This window comes from Engystomops pustulosus, chromosome 1, assembly GCF_040894005.1.
Source record: "Engystomops pustulosus chromosome 1, aEngPut4.maternal, whole genome shotgun sequence".
Classification (NCBI taxonomy): domain Eukaryota; kingdom Metazoa; phylum Chordata; class Amphibia; order Anura; family Leptodactylidae; genus Engystomops; species Engystomops pustulosus.
In genome coordinates, this window is record NC_092411.1 from 63,918,982 (window position 1) to 63,935,798 (window position 16,817).

Genomic DNA, 16,817 nt, shown 5'->3' on the forward strand with positions numbered 1-16,817 from the left:
AGAGTACCCTTGTTGACCCCTACCCAGTGCCAGAAGTGCCTGTAAAATTCATGTGAAAATCAGAACCATGTAGCATTTGAAGAAGATGACCTTGTTTCATGTTATTTTCTTTTACATCACGTGGACAGCAAGGTATGGCTATCCTCTGGTTCGTACTATGGAAAATGATGGGACGGAGGCAGTGTGAGGCTCTAATTATATCTCCCAGACAAACATAGGATACCAAATAGCACTCTTGTGGAAAGCATGCCTAAACCAATGAGAGCTGCTTTTGCAAGGAGAACATGCAAACTATAAGATTTAGTATTCTGGTTGATTGTAAAAAATGTATTTATGTTATTTAACTTCAGATGTCATATCGGAGGAAAAGTATCTTATGTCATAGTAGAACCTAAAAAGTTTTGGTTGGTGTGGTTTTAGGTTTTGCAACAATTGTTTAAGCAAGTACTCCTCCATTTTAAAGGTTATGTACACCTTAGCCTTAGCCTTAGATAATAACAATTTTATTATCATAAATATATAAAACATGTCCTATGCAAAGTTATACACCACACTGCTCAGCGCAGCATTACTCTCCTGCCGCCAAAATATCTCTGAGTTAAATTCAGATGGTTAATTCCCTCTTTTCCTTCATTAACAAGACTTTGCCACAAGTCCAACAGTTCAGTCCCACCCCCTTTTATCTCACAGCATATAGATCAGTCTGATACAGTGGGTACAGAAAGTATTCACAGCCCTTTACATTTTTCACACTTTGTTTCATTGCAGCCAATTGGTAAGATAAAATAAGTATTTTTGCTCATTAATGTGCACTCTGTACCCAAGAAAAAACAGAAATGTAGATGGGACTCATATTTAACTCATATGCCGTATATATTTCCTTCTGACCCTGCTTGAAATGGTTCTGCTCCTTCATTGGAGTTCAGCTGTGTTTAATTAAACTGATAGGACTTGATTACTTTTGTGATAAATGCCTCTCTTATATTATTAATTGACATACTAGCAATGCAATGTCTAGTATGACCAGTGCTTGAGAACCACCGTGGCCAAAACTCTGAATAGAAGAAGAAGCAATTTGGAAATTATGATTTATGAATGTACCATATTTCTTAGTACCAAATTTTCTAAATGCTCATACATCAGTTTGCTCTGTTTTTTCATGTATCGCAAGAAAAAGCAGATTTGAGCTGAAGGACACAATAAAGAACTAAACATGGCTGATCATTTGGGTCACAGAACCTGGATCAGAACCCCTGAGTAAGTGTGATTGGGTGGCACTTTTTAAATCTTTTAAGACACTTGAAAATGAGTCACTAAAATCACTATCTGGCTGATAGATTATGTTTCCCTTACATCTGCATTTGCTTTCTCTAGCCACCCGATGTGAAATACATATGCATATATGCAATATGAGAATTCATGACTATGGAAAGATGTTTGAGTGATTGGAAAAGAGAATCATATGTAAACCTCTATATTTCCCATATTTGTATTTGAATTAAGTCATCAGGGGAGATTTTTTATATGTCTCTTAGAGCAGAACTGTTCTAGTTGCCTAAGGCAACCAATCAGTGCTCATCTTTCATTTTCCCACAGTTGTTTATCAAGTTAAAGATGAGCTCTGATTGGTTTCCATGGGCCACTGAAACAGTTTTACCTCAGAAACTTGATGATAAATCTCCCCCATCGTGTTCACCAAGCTGTAACACAGAGCCTCCCTCTTTTAAGCTCTAAGATGCCATGTTTCAGAGGTATTCTCTCCTACAAGTGTCTCCTAACACGAGGCTGCTGGCATTATTGCAGGGGTGGCAGCTAACTGTGGCGTGATTGTTCTTTAACGCAGCTCTTACTTCCAGAAGGCTATTCGTCTTTCCGTAGCTGCTACTTCACAATAAGGTAGCTCGGCCTTGTTTCACAATTCCTCTCAGTAAATGGGCACTCGGAGCACAAAGCACGTCAGTGAATATACAATTTCTTGCCAGTGATCTGTAGCAGCTTTATTAAAACTGAAGTGGTCACACAGAGTTAAGAAAATGATTACACTTTACATTGGCTAATTTCAGATTTACAGTGTATTGAAGATGTAATTACAATCCCAGATATTGAATGGGAGGTATTGAGACAACCAAAGGACAAAGCTCTGTTGCTAAAAAAAATATGCAGCTAAAGGTGACATATGAGAACTGTTCTTACTCCAGAAGTCGGCATTAGCAGAGAGCTGGGAGAAATCTCAGTATGTGCCTGGAATTTTTCCAGCTAGCGCTGAATACTTCTCATTTCCACTCTATTAACAGACAGCGTTCAGTCTGACACCCTCTGATGTTGTTTTTCTTAGCGTCAAAACATTGACTAACAGCGTCTGCTAGCATTGTAAGCTACGGCCAAAAACCCAGATAAGACAATAGCTTTTTATGTTATTTTTTTCAAACACCAATGATAGCAGTTCCATAAAGTTGGCCACGTAAAGCACAAATAGTTCTAGTGTGTTCTAACTCCTTACCCCTTCTTTATGAAAAGAAAAATATAATGACACTTCCTGGAACTGAGCCACACAGGTATCTTGCACTGTTGCCCTATTGCGTGTCTATGGGTATAGCTATCTTTATTACTGATGAAAGATGTTTTTTACTTTGCTATCATCACAGAACTCATAATAAATGTAATGAAACTATTTGTGGTCAAACATAAAACTAACACATAATTTATACCTTCCATGCATTGAATAACTTAATAGAAAGGGTTATTTACAGTTATACTATGAGATGCCCTACCCCAAGATTTAGTAATGGCAGAATCTATGTCATCATATCAAAGAGTCTGGATCTAAGAATAAAGGGGATTGAGGGTTAGTATTAATATATTATGTAATGGTATAACCGAATGACTTGATGGATCCATTTTATAATGATGGATCCTTGTATAATGGTCAGACATTTTTTTAATAAGGGAATGGAATAAAAACTATTTAATGAATAGAAATTCTGCTGCTCGAGCCAGCCATCAGCCATCTTATTTACAAAGTCCAAAGTCAATGGGACTGCAGAAAAGCCTGTAGAGTAGTCCTTAGTACTGAAGGACTGCTACCCCATTGTTGCTAGAAGTAGCACAGCTCTACAAACCAATTACGTGCTTGTGAACGAGTTTGGAAGAGCAGCACTGCCCTATTCCAGACACTGCAGTCCACTGTGGATGGCAACAAATACTGTATGTGCTAAAACTAGAGTAAAAGGAACCCATGATTTAGAGGTCACCACTGTCACTAAATTCACTAAATTCATGGTAAAGATCTTAATTACATAAAATATCATCATATAATATTTTAAAAATTACATAATTTTATACAATTTGTCAAAAGTTTGCGTGAAAACATCATCCAAGCTTCACAAGATGATGTATCATATTCTCCATTTTTAACAAAACATGTGGTTTCTTTCTGCCTATCTCCATTACTAAATGAGATAGAATGAGTTAAACACTTACCACTTGATGCTTCCACCCTATACCTTCTTCCAAGAGCTAAATTTAGCCAGTGAAGTCTGGGGGCGGAAAGCAAGATGTTTTGATTGCATTTGCTTAGAATAAATCCCTCCGACAAGGCAATTCTGAAAGTGCAGATTAAATGGGGGAGATAAAGAAGGAAGCCCCTCTGTGGAGCGGTGATTATTAATCATGTAGGTTCCTGGAGTTTGTTATGGAAAATTATAATAGCAAATCAGGGAGAGTCTTTCTCTATGATTACACTGATTCACAAGTGGCTCTGATTATGTCAGAAGCTTTGTGCTCCATTATTGGGATGTATAACACCAGCTGCAAGGCTTTGGCAGTCACAGTTAAAAGGTGCAGTTTCATTCACCCGGTCTAATTTGTTTGTGCTAATTTAATTCTGTCATCACACTGGATACAGAACATATATTATAAGCCATCTTCCCCAAACTGCAGTGTTCAGCCCATTCAGTTCAGTGTCTGCAGAAATTAGATACAATTACAGGGTGGTGTCTGACAAGTCTCTAATTTATGTGAAACGTAATGGATAGAGATGAGCGAGCACTAAAATGCTCGGGTACTCGTTATTCGAGACGAACTTTTCCCGATGCTCGAGTGCTCGTCTCGAATAACGAGCCCCATTGAAGTCAATGGGAGACTCGAGCATTTTTCAAGGGGACCAAGGCTCTGCACAGGGAAGCTTGGCCAAACAACTGGGAACCTCAGAAAAGGATGGAAACACCACGGAAATGGACAGGAAACAGCAGGGGCAGCATGCATGGATGCCTCTGAGGCTGCTTAATCGCACCATTATGCCAAAATTATGGGCAACAGCATGGCCATGACAGAGTGACAGAATGAAGCTTTATAGCATCTAAAACATCCAATAATTGACCCTGACACTATAGGGGACGGCATGCAGAGGCAGCGGCAGCAGCGGCAGGCTAGAGAGTGGCATGGCGACATACCCTAAATGGACTCAGGCTTCAAACCAATGGGTGGCAGAGAGGAACCAAAGGAGGTGAGCAAGAAGCGCTCAAATAATATCGGTACATGATAAAAGTTTGCCAGTATATTTTGTGGATTACACAGCAGGGTGGCGACAAAGTTAACATGGAAGCCATGAAAACAACCCAAAATTCTGCCTGACACAGCTCGTTTGATAAGGGGACCATGTATGGAGGCAGTGAACTAGTAGTAGATTAAAGGTGCTGCAGTTAAAACTATGTTAGTTGGATCTTGGCATGGAGCTGGCGCTCCGCTGCCAGGCGAGCTTTCGCCAATCCAAGCCCCTGTCTCTAGGCTACTCCCCAAACAGCAGTTCTAAGAACCTTTTGTATAAGATCAAGTGTAATAGCGTTCTTATAAGTTTAGGATATGGCGGGTGAGGGGAATGGAAACAGATGCGCAAGAAGCGCTGAAATAATATTGGTAAATGATAAAAGTTTGCCAGTATCTTTTCTGGATTACACAGCAGGGTGGCGAGAAAGTTAACAAGTTTGATGTGGAATGCCCTGTAATAGCTCTTGGGCGTGTGCCTTTTATCGGCTAGGCTCAGCAGTTTGAGCACCGCCTGCTGTCGCTTAGCGACGGCACTGCTGCTGTGCCTAGAGCTAGCGACTGATGGCGCCATGGCCACGGATGGTAATTCGGAGGAGGAGGAGGTGGAGGAGGGGTGGGAGGAGGAGGAGGTATAGTAGGCCTTTGAGACCTGGACCGAGGTAGGCCCCGCAATCCTCTGCGTCGGCAGTATATCACCAGCCCCAGGGTCAGACTCGGTCCCAGCGTGCACCAAGTTAAGTGTAGTAGCGTTCTTATAAGTTTGGGATATGGCGGGTGAGGGGAATGTAAACAGATGCGCAAGAAGCGCTGAAATAATATTGGTAAATGATAAAAGTTTGCCAGTATATTTTGTGGATAACACAGCAGGGTGGCGACAAAGTTAACAAGATTGTTGTGGAAGCCATGAAAACAACCCAAAATTCTGCCTGACAAAGCTCGTTTGATAAGGGGACCATGTATGGAGGCAGTGAACTAGTAGTAGATTAAAGGTGCTGCAGTTAAAACTATGTTAGTTGGATCTTGGCATGGAGCTGGCGCTCCGCTGCCAGGCGAGCTTTCGCCAATCCAAGCCCGTGTCTCTAGGCTACTCCCCAAACAGCACTTCTAAGAACCTTTTGTATAAGATCAAGTGTAGTAGCGTTCTTATAAGTTTAGGATATGGCGGGTGAGGGGAATGTAAACAGAAGCGCAAGAAGCGCTGAAATAATATTGGTAAATGATAAAAGTTTGCCAGTATATTTTGTGGATAACACAGCTGGGTGGCGACAAAGTTAACAACTTTGATGTGGAATCCATGAAAACTACCCAAATTTCTGCCTGACACACCTCGTTTGATAAAGGGAAGATGTATGGAGGCAGCTATATGGACGACTTTTGGAGGAAGCAATGGAGACAACGTGTGGAGGCTGCTATGGAGACAATTTAATTTGGATAGTGCCTGTATGTGGCAGTCCAAAAAAGTTTTCAAACCAGAGGAGCAGGTAGGTGGCCCTCCAGAAAAGTGGAATAGATTGAGTGCCTGTATGTGGCAGTCCAAAAAAGTTTTCAAACCAGAGGAGCAGGTAGGTGGCCCTCCAGAAAAATGGAATAGATTGAGTGCCTGTATGTGGCAGTGCAAAAAAGTTTTCAAACCAGAGGAGCAGGTAGGTGGCCCTCCAGAAAAATGGAATAGATTGAGTGCCTGTATGTGGCAGTCCAAAAAAGTTTTCAAACCAGAGGAGCAGGTAGGTGGCCCTCCAGAAAAATTGAATAGATTGAGTGCCTGTATGTGGCACTCCCAAAAATTGTTTAAAACAGAGGACCGGGTCGGTGGCCCTCCAGAAAAATTAAATGCATAAAGTACTATAGGTAGAGCCAGTGGGCCCTGTCAAAAAATAGCCAGTTTCCTCTGCTTTACTGTACAAAGAGCAGGAGAAGGAGGAAAATGAGGAGGAGGAGGAGGAGGAGTGGATAAATTATTCAGGTTGAGCTTCCTTCACCTGCTGGAGATTGGAAATTAGGAGAAATCCAGGCTTTATTCATCTTGATAAGCGTCAGCCTGTCAGCGCTGTCAGTCGACAGGCGTGTACGCTTATAGGTGATGATGCCACCTGCTGCACTGAAAACCCGCTCGGACAAGACGCTAGTGGCAGGGCAGGCAAGAACCTTCAAGGCGTACAGCGCCAGTTCGTGCCACATGTCCAGCTTTGAAACCCAGTAGTTGTAGGGAGCTGTGTGATCATTTAGGACGATGGTATGGTCAGCTACGTACTCCCTCACCATCTTTCTGTAAAGATCAGCCCTACTCTGCCGAGACTGGGGACAGGTGACAGTGTCTTGCTGGGGTGACATAAAGCTGGCAAAAGCCTTGTAAAGCGTACCCTTGCCAGTGCTGGACAAGCTGCCTGCTCGCCTACTCTCCCTCGCTACTTGTCCCACAGAACTACGCACTCTGCCGCTAGCGCTGTCAGAAGGGAAATACTGTTTCAGCTTGTGCACCAGGGCCTGCTGGTATTCATGCATTCTCACACTCCTTTCCTCTCCAGGGATGAGAGTGGAAAGATTTTGCTTGTACCGTGGGTCCAGGAGAGTGAACACCCAGTAATCGGTGCTGGAATAAATTCTTTGAACGCGAGGGTCACGGGATAGGCAGCCTAGCATGAAATCTGCCATATGCGCCAGAGTACCAACGCGTAAGAATTCGCTCCCCTCACTGGCCTGACTGTCCATTTCCTCCTCCTCCAACTCCTCCAATTCCTCTTCTTCTGCCCATACACGCTCAACAGTGAAGGACTCAACAATGGTCCCCTCTTGTGTCTCGCCAACATTCTCCTCCTCTTCCTCCTCCACCTCCACCTCCTCCGATATGCGCTGAGAAACAGACCTAAGGGTGCTTTGGCTATCAACAAGGGAATCTTCTTCCCCCGTCTCTTGTGAGGAGCGCAAAGCTTCCGACTTCATGCTGACCAGAGAGTTTTTCAACAGGCCAAGCAGCGGGATGGTGAGGCTGATGATGGCGGCATTGCCACTTACCATCTGTGTTGACTCCTCAAAGTTACTCAGCACCTGACAGATATCAGACATCCACGTCCACTCCTCATTGTAGACTTGAGGAAGCTGACTGACCTGACTACCAGTTCTGGTGGAAGTTGACATCTGGCAGTCTACAATCGCTCGGCGCTGCTGGTAAACTCTGGATAACATGGTCAGTGTTGAATTCCACCTCGTGGGCACGTCGCACAACAGTCGGTGAGCGGGCAGTTGGAGGCGGCGCTGCGCTGCCCTGAGAGTGGCAGCATCTGTGCTGGACTTCCTGAAATGCGCACAGATGCGGCGCACCTTCGTGAGCAAATCAGACAGATTGGGGTATGTCTTGAGGAAACGCTGAACTATCAGATTTAACACATGGGCCAGGCATGGCACATGTGTCAGTCTGCCGAGTTGCAGAGCCGCCACCAGGTTACGGCCGTTGTCACACACAACCATGCCTGGCTTCAGGTTCAGCGGTGCCAGCCACAGATCAGTCTGCGCCGTGATGCCCTGTAATAGTTCTTGGGCGGTGTGCCTTTTATCGCCTAGGCTCAGCAGTTTGAGCACCGCCTGCTGTCGCTTAGCGACGGCACTGCTGCTGTGCCTAGAGCTAGCGACTGATGGCGCCATGCCCACGGATGGTGGTTCGGAGAAGGAGGTGGAGGAGGGGTGGGAGGAGGAGGAGGCATAGTAGGCCTGAAAGACCTGGACCGAGGTAGGCCCCGCAATCCTCGGCGTCGGCAGTATATGACCAGCCGCAGGGTCACACTCGGTCCCAGCCTCCACCAACTTAACCCAATGTGCCGTCAGAGATATATAGTGGCCATGCCCGGCAGCACTCGTCCACGTGCCCGTGGTCAGGTGGACCTTGTCAGAAACGGCGTTGGTCAGGGCACGGATTATGATGTCTGACACGTGCTGGTGCAGGGCTGGGACGGCACATCGGGAAAAGTAGTGGCGGCTGGGGACCGAATACCGAGGGGCGGCCGCCGCCATGAGGCTGCGAAAGGCCTCGGTCTCTACTAGCCTATAGGGCAGCATCTCCAGGCTTAGCAATCTGGAGATGTGCACATTAAGGGCTTGGGCGTGCGGGTGGGTTGCACTATATTTGCGTTTCCGCTCCAGCGTCTGGGGTATGGAGAGCTGAACGCTGGTGGATGCTGTGGAGGATCGTGGAGGCGACGATGGGGTTTTTGTGGCAGGGTCCTGGGCAGGGGGCTGACTATCAGCTGACACAGGGGAAGGAGCAGTGGTGTGCACGGCCGGAGGTGAACGCGCTTGTTGCCACTGAGTGGGGTGTTTAGCATTCATATGCCTGCGCATACTGGTGGTAGTTAAGCTAGTAGTGGTGGAACCCCTGCTGATCCTGGTTTGGCAAATGTGGCACACCACAGTCCGTCGGTCATCCGGTGTTTCCTTAAAGAACCTCCAGACTTCTGAAAATCTAGCCCTCGCCGCAGGAGCCCTCGCCACGGGAGCTTCACTAGTTGACACATTTGGCGCTGATGCACCAGCTCTGGCCCTGCCTCTCCGCCTGGCCCCACCACTGCCTCTTCCAACCTGTTCTGGTCGAGGACTCTCCTCCGTCTCAGAAGCACTGTGTTCACCCGGCCTCTCAACCCAGCTTGGGTCTGTCACCTCATCATCCTCCGATCCCTCAGTCTGCTCCCCCCTCGGACTTCCTGCCCTGACAACAACTTCCCCACTGTCTGACAACCGTGTCTCCTCATCGTCGGACACCTCTTTACACACTTCTTCCAGTACGTCAACAAGGTCATCATCACCCACAGACTGCGACTGGTGGAAAACCTGGGCATCGGAAAATTGCTCATCAGCAACCGGACAAGTGGTTTGTGACTGTGGGAAGGGTCCAGAAAACAGTTCCTCAGAGTATGCCGGTTCAAATGGCAAATTTTGCTGGGAGGGGGCAGACTGGGGGGGAGGAGGCTGAGGTGCAGGAGCTGGAGGAGTGCCGATTTCGGTGACATGGGTGGACTGCGTGGAAGACTGACTGGTGGACAAATTGCTCGAAGCATTGTCGGCAATCCACGACATCACCTGTTCGCACTGTTCTGGCCTCAACAGTGCTCTACCACGAGTCCCAGTAACTTCAGACATGAACCTAGGGAGTGTAGCTCTGCGGCGTTCCCCTGCTCCCTCATAAGCAGGTGGTGTCTCACCCCGCCCAGGACCACAGCCTCTGACCCCTGCAGTAGTTGGACGCCCACGTCCCCGCCCTCGTCCTCTACCCCTAGCCCTCGGGTTAAACATTTTGAAAATGAGAGTTATAACTTGAATTTTTTTTTTAACTTTTTTTTTGTTTTTTTGTTTTTTTTTTGTGTTTTTTAGTTTTTAAAAACAAACGATGCTATCCTATTGCTATGGCTATTTTATAGCCAAGTATGAAAGCACACTGCTATGCCAGATGAGATGACGCTGAGTTATGAAAAAAATAAACGTAAAATAAAAAAGGAAATGGCAGACTGTGCCTAATTGAAATACAACCCCGGGCCCTAATAAATTTTCCCACTTCGGTCTTTGCGATGGATATGTGCGTCACTAAAACACAGTGGTCGCAAGTCTGACTCCAAATTGCTCACAATTTGCTAGTAGATGCACTGCAACAACTACAGCCACCAGCAGATCAACCAGAAATCAAATATATATAACGCTACTGTAGGCGTAATTAAGCCGTTTGTATTCTCCTATGGCTATTTTCTAGCCAAGTATTACAGCACACTACTATGCCAGATGAGATGACGCTGAGTTATGAAAAAAATAAACGTAAAATAAAAAAGAAAATGGCAGACTGTGCCTAATTGAAATACAACCCCGGGCCCTAATAAATTTTCCCACTTCGGTCTTTGCGATGGATATGTGCGTCACTAAAACACAGTGGTCGCATGTCTGACTCCAAATTGCTCACAATTTGCTAGTAGATGCACTGCAACAACTACAGCCACCAGCAGATCAACCAGAAATCAAATATATATAACGCTGCTGTAGGCGTAATTAAGCCGTTTGTATTCTCCTATGGCTATTTTCTAGCCAAGTATTACAGCACACTACTATGCCAGATGAGATGACGCTGAGTTATGAAAAAAATAAACGTAAAATAAAAAAGGAAATGGCAGACTGTGCCTAATTGAAATACAACCCCGGGCCCTAATAAATTTTCCCACTTCGGTCTTTGCGATGGATATGTGCGTCACTAAAACACAGTGGTCGCAAGTCTGACTCCAAATTGCTCACAATTTGCTAGTAGATGCACTGCAACAACTACAGCCACCAGCAGATCAACCAGAAATCAAATATATATAACGCTACTGTAGGCGTAATTAAGCCGTTTGTATTCTCCTATGGCTATTTTCTAGCCAAGTATTACAGCACACTACTATGCCAGATGAGATGACGCTGAGTTATGAAAAAAATAAACGTAAAATAAAAAAGGAAATGGCAGACTGTGCCTAATTGAAATACAACCCCGGGCCCTAATAAATTTTCCCACTTCGGTCTTTGCGATGGATATGTGCGTCACTAAAACACAGTGGTCGCAAGTCTGACTCCAAATTGCTCACAATTTGCTAGTAGATGCACTGCAACAACTACAGCCACCAGCAGATCAACCAGAAATCAAATATATATAACGCTACTGTAGGCGTAATTAAGCCGTTTGTATTCTCCTATGGCTATTTTCTAGCCAAGTATTACAGCACACTACTATGCCAGATGAGATGACGCTGAGTTATGAAAAAAATAAACGTAAAATAAAAAAGGAAATGGCAGACTGTGCCTAATTGAAATACAACCCCGGGCCCTAATAAATTTTCCCACTTCGGTCTTTGCGATGGATATGTGCGTCACTAAAACACAGTGGTCGCAAGTCTGACTCCAAATTGCTCACAATTTACTAGTAGATGCACTGCAACAACTACAGCCACCAGCAGATCAACCAGAAATCAAATATATATAACGCTACTGTAGGCGTAATTAAGCCGTTTGTATTCTCCTATGGCTATTTTCTAGCCAAGTATTACAGCACACTACTATGCCAGATGAGATGACGCTGAGTTATGAAAAAAATAAACGTAAAATAAAAAAGGAAATGGCAGACTGTGCCTAATTGAAATACAACCCCGGGCCCTAATAAATTTTCCCACTTCGGTCTTTGCGATGGATATGTGAGTCACTAAAACACAGTGGTCGCAAGTCTGACTCCAAATTGCTCACAATTTACTAGTAGATGCACTGCAACAACTACAGCCACCAGCAGATCAACCAGAAATCAAATATATATAACGCTACTGTAGGCGTAATTAAGCCGTTTGTATTCTCCTATGGCTATTTTCTAGCCAAGTATTACAGCACACTACTATGCCAGATGAGATGACACTGAGTTATTAAAACAATAAACGTAAAATAAAAAGAAACTGGCAGACTGTGCCTAATTCTACTCAAACCCCTAATAAATTTTCCCACTTTGGTGTTTGAGGTGGATATGTGTGTCACTAAGAGCTAAACACAACGGTAGCAAGTCCCCCTGCAAATTCCTCACAATATGGTACTAGCTGCAAATAAAAAAAAAAAAAAAAATTATAACGTTATTGTAGCCCTAAGAAGGGCTGTTGGGTTCTTTTAGAATCACTCCTGCCTAACAGTAAGCTAATAGAACACCCTAACGCTTTCCCTGACCAGCAGCAGCTCTCTCCCTAGCGGCATCCAGACAGAGAATGATCCGAGCAGCGCGGGCAGCGGCTAGTCTATCCCAGGGTCACCTGATCTGGCCAGCCAACCACTGCTATCTACGTGTAAGGGTACCACGTCATGCTGGGTGGAGTGCAGAGTCTCCTGGCTTGTGATTGGCTCTGTTTCTGGCCGCCAAAAAGCAAAACGGCGGGAGCTGCCATTTTCTCGAGCGGGCGAAATACTCGTCCGAGCAACGAGCAGTTACGAGTACGCTAATGCTCGATCGAGCATCAAGCTCGGACGAGTATGTTCGCTCATCTCTAGTAATGGACTCTATTACAGACAGGAGAGACGTCAATTGAATTCTAGGTATCACTATTACAACTAAAACTTTTCCGCTAATACAGAATACTAAGAGTGTGCTAATGTTTTAAAAGAAGAATTACATGTTGTACTTTGATGCATTGCATGAACAGAAAATTAGAGATTGTTCAGCTCCCATTGCACAATGCCAGCAGGCTCAGTACTTGTGGTGTCAACCATTGTGTACGGTGTAGTCCTCCCTTATTATTTTTTTTTCAGTCTCCATAGTCTATTTAACATAGTATGATACCCTTTAATTATTCCTGCCTGTTATGTAAATTAAGCACAATTATTTTTCACATTATACTGTGCAGCTTCTGGCTATTTTAATAGATCGTTTTTACTGCTATATTTATGTATGGAAGTGTAACACAGTTTAAGTATTGCTCTTAGCATTCTGCAATGTTAAGAGGTACGGTGTAATCTAACCTTAATTACGTAGTTCTATAAGAATTTAATGGAAACCATATACTGTTAAGTAACCATATACTGTAATAGTAATTTGCTTACTCACTGATTTAAGTAAGCACGTTCCAAGTGATTTGTAGGGACAATGACTTGAGGCATCTTCATGACCTAAGGGGACCGGCCCTGACCTTACTTGTCTATTACAGCAAATACAAGTGGAATATAATGAGAAGAGCAGCTATCGCAGTAGTAGAGATTTCCCCATCAGAGGGAATGATTCTGAAAGTTCATCAACTGCCTTTAGCATTGCACTTGGTAATCTTGGGGCCTTTGTTGTAATGGATGATGGGGCCCATCTGCTTCTGTACTGATCATGTCATATCATGGCACACAGGAGATATCATACTTATAAGTTTTGGTAGGATATTTTGGATAAACCTATAAGAAATAAACTCATAGATTCATATTCTGAACCTCATTTCATAGTTTCGACAGTAGCCCAGAAAGAGGACACCGAGAGGTTCTCACCTCTATTCTTGGGCCCAATTTACCTCCTCAAGCTGTCGCTGCTATCACTTCAGCTGCATAACTTACACCATGGATAGGTAGGTGACAGCAGAGGTAGCATTCTCACCTTTCTAGCTGAACACACATAGATACTGTAGGATAAGCAGCAAGAGTCTTGAAGTATATATTTTATTTTGCTGATTGTTCTCTGCATGGCTTTCCAATAGGTCTGGTAAAGGAAGGATGACAAGGAGGCTAGAACTTTGCAGCAAAGACAGCTACCCGCTTCTTTGTCCTACTTTATACAGAGTGTTCCTGGCTCTGCTGCTACATTCTTGAAAGCATCAGTATGTTGAATGTAATACGCCTTGTACACAATAGTGGTCCACTTCATACACATCACCACGCTTTCTAAAAGGTAAATGCTCAATGCAGCTAGGCAACGCTTATTCATAGAGAGACTATAATTTATTTCCTGTCATAGCCTCTGATAGACAGATGATTAGTCCTTAAATATTCCCTGGCTATAAAAAAGACTGCAGTTGCTCTATGTCTGGCTATACCTGACCCTGTCACTTACATTAAGGATGAGCATTGTATTCAGCCCTTGGCTTGGGGCCTGCGTACACATCCATATTGTCATATCACAAGGTGCCAACAAGCTCAGTACTTTGAACTGCTGACACTCATTAAATGAGTAAGAGCTGGTGCCAAACTATAGAAGTACTGCATGAGAAGACAAAGGAGTCTGTGTATGGGGAACTTTACTGACGCCCCAAAACCAATACAGTAAGAGAAAAGGTGCCGCATCTTGTACCTTACTGTAAGTCTATTATCACTCTTACCGAAAGGTACAATCCCACTATTAGAACGGATTATAGAGGCATCATCCTAATGGTGTAGTTATAGAGATGAAATTACCTCAGGGGATCCATAAGTTTTGTTTCCCATATAATGTAAGCGCACAATTGTGATATAAATAATTTAATAGAAATCTGTTAGTTGATTTGCCAGAAGCAAACATGTAATATATGACATGTAGACTGTGCAAGGTTAGCTTTTTATTATACAGTGGGGGAGAGAAAGAAAATTGTCTAAAAGTGTGACAGCACAAAGCGGTAATACATGGGGGGATTTACCATATGATGGTGCTCCGTGCAGTGGCGGATACATCATGATGCTTGACGTATCTGTCAGTCGGATGTGCTGATGGACAAAACTACACCAGGTCTGACCTGTTATAGTTTTACGTAAAAACCTGGGTACATTCAGCTTCTAGAAATAATAATAATATTTTATTTATATAGCGCCTACAGATTACGCAGCGTTGCACAGAACTTGCCAAATTGGGCCATGTCCCCATGGGGCTTAAAATCTAAACAACCTGCCAGTATGTTTTTTTGGAGTATGAGAGGAAACCCATGTAAACACAGAGAGAACATACAAACTCTTTGCAGATGTTGACCTGGGTGGGAATTGAACCCAAGACCCCAGTGCAGAAGTGCTACCCACTGAGCCACCGTGCTACCCATAGAAAGTGCACAGGCACAGGGGCGATACCCTTTCATGCCCCCTCCACACCCATTTTCTTGCACACTAGCAGTATTCAAAAAATTGTGATCATTTAGATGCTTCTATGACAGAAAGTGGATGTAGAAACATGGATAAATGCCCCCCATAGTCTTTTACTGCTCCAGATTATCAATGTGTCTTCTGCTGGATGGTTATTCTTAGACAGTGTAGTCTGAAGTAATTGCTCCTATTAATTGTCATAGCTTTGCATGAGAAAATGCAATAAAATGTGTTGCATTATTTGTCACACTGTCTTGTAGATCAGACCATGCTACATTTCCAAGAAACCATGGCCCTTGTTTGAATTTGTCACTTCTGTAGACTCTACAATTCTGCATTGCTGGAGCTTCATGTTCTGTACACATAGTCAAGCCAATTGCTGACAATTATTGACAATCAGATGTAACTAAGTCTTGGTGAACAGATGGGTTGGCTGTTTCTTTTTTGCAGAGAACTAATGTGATCAATAAGTGCATTGTAAAATGTGATCCTGTGTGAATATGTTCCGAGAGGTGCTCAGTATAAACCACTATTTTATCAGAATAGATGGGTACAGAATGATAGAGATGCTCCAGGCTAAGTCTAGACTGTGCTGAAGTCTTGTATAATCACATTTCCACTGAAAGATGTTTTTGTCTGTGTTGAGGGTCAAGTTCTATTACAAATGATAAACATTTATATTTTCCTCTGTTACAAATATTAGCCTTTTTAACCCAATCAGAAAAGTGAATGTACCGATGCTGTAAGATAAATGTGCGCTGACCTCTAGTGGTAAATTATGTAACTGCAATTACCCTTCCTTTATACAAATACACTATTCTCCAACAGTAAATAGATGACCTACAGCAAAACTTACATTGAAATCAAAGAATTGCATTGGATATACTGTATGTGCATTAAAATAAACAGGAGATAATCAGATCTTTATAGAAAACCTTTAGTAAATCTAAGGTGGTGAATGTAATTTCTAAAGTATATTGTCTGTCAAATCAAGCATCTTACTTTCATTAGCCAAGCTTTACAATTGTAAAGCCAGGCTACTACTCTTAAAAAGGAAAATTCACTGTTTTGAAAGATACAAAGACGTGTGCATAAGAGGAAATAACTATAATATATGCTGTAATTATATAGTATGTCTTTGTCTATGGACATAATAATATTTATAATCTTTATTTATAAATTACACCAAATTATAAACGGAAATGTCTTTCAGCGTGCTATCTGACCATTTTAAATAATTGTTTATGTCCAGCACAGGATTGCAATATACTGGAATCATCACATAATATTCATTATTAAAAACTAAAAAACTAAAGTAAATATGGTTAAGCCTCTTAACAATAACCTAAAATGATAATGAAAAATTGTCTACTAAAACAGTAGTATTAGCGATGAAAATGGTCAGTATATAATGGGACTGAAAATACAGTATTTTTTCTATAAGACTATAAGATGCTCCTTAATATAAGATACATCTAAGATGTAGTTATCCAAAAAAAGGAAAACATTATTTGACACCAATTAAAAATTCCCTGTTGGGGAGCAGGGAAGTGCAGCACAGCTCTACAATATCCATTCACTCACACATGGCTCTGCTACATCCATTTACTCACACACTTTGGTGATTGAAAGTACTGAATGGTGCATAGAATACTTAGAAATAAGTGTTATAAATGATACTTTAGGTAACAATATAGATTTAAACATGAAGTTTTACCTTTGTGCCT

The 16,817-nt window shown here is 43.0% G+C and overlaps 1 protein-coding gene across 1 annotated transcript in view; it reads right to left on the reverse strand.

Moving 5' to 3' along the window:
- SRRM4 (serine/arginine repetitive matrix 4) overlaps positions 1-16,817 on the reverse strand; it is a 101,214-nt gene that overhangs the window by 47,368 nt on the left and 37,029 nt on the right. The window lies entirely within an intron of this gene.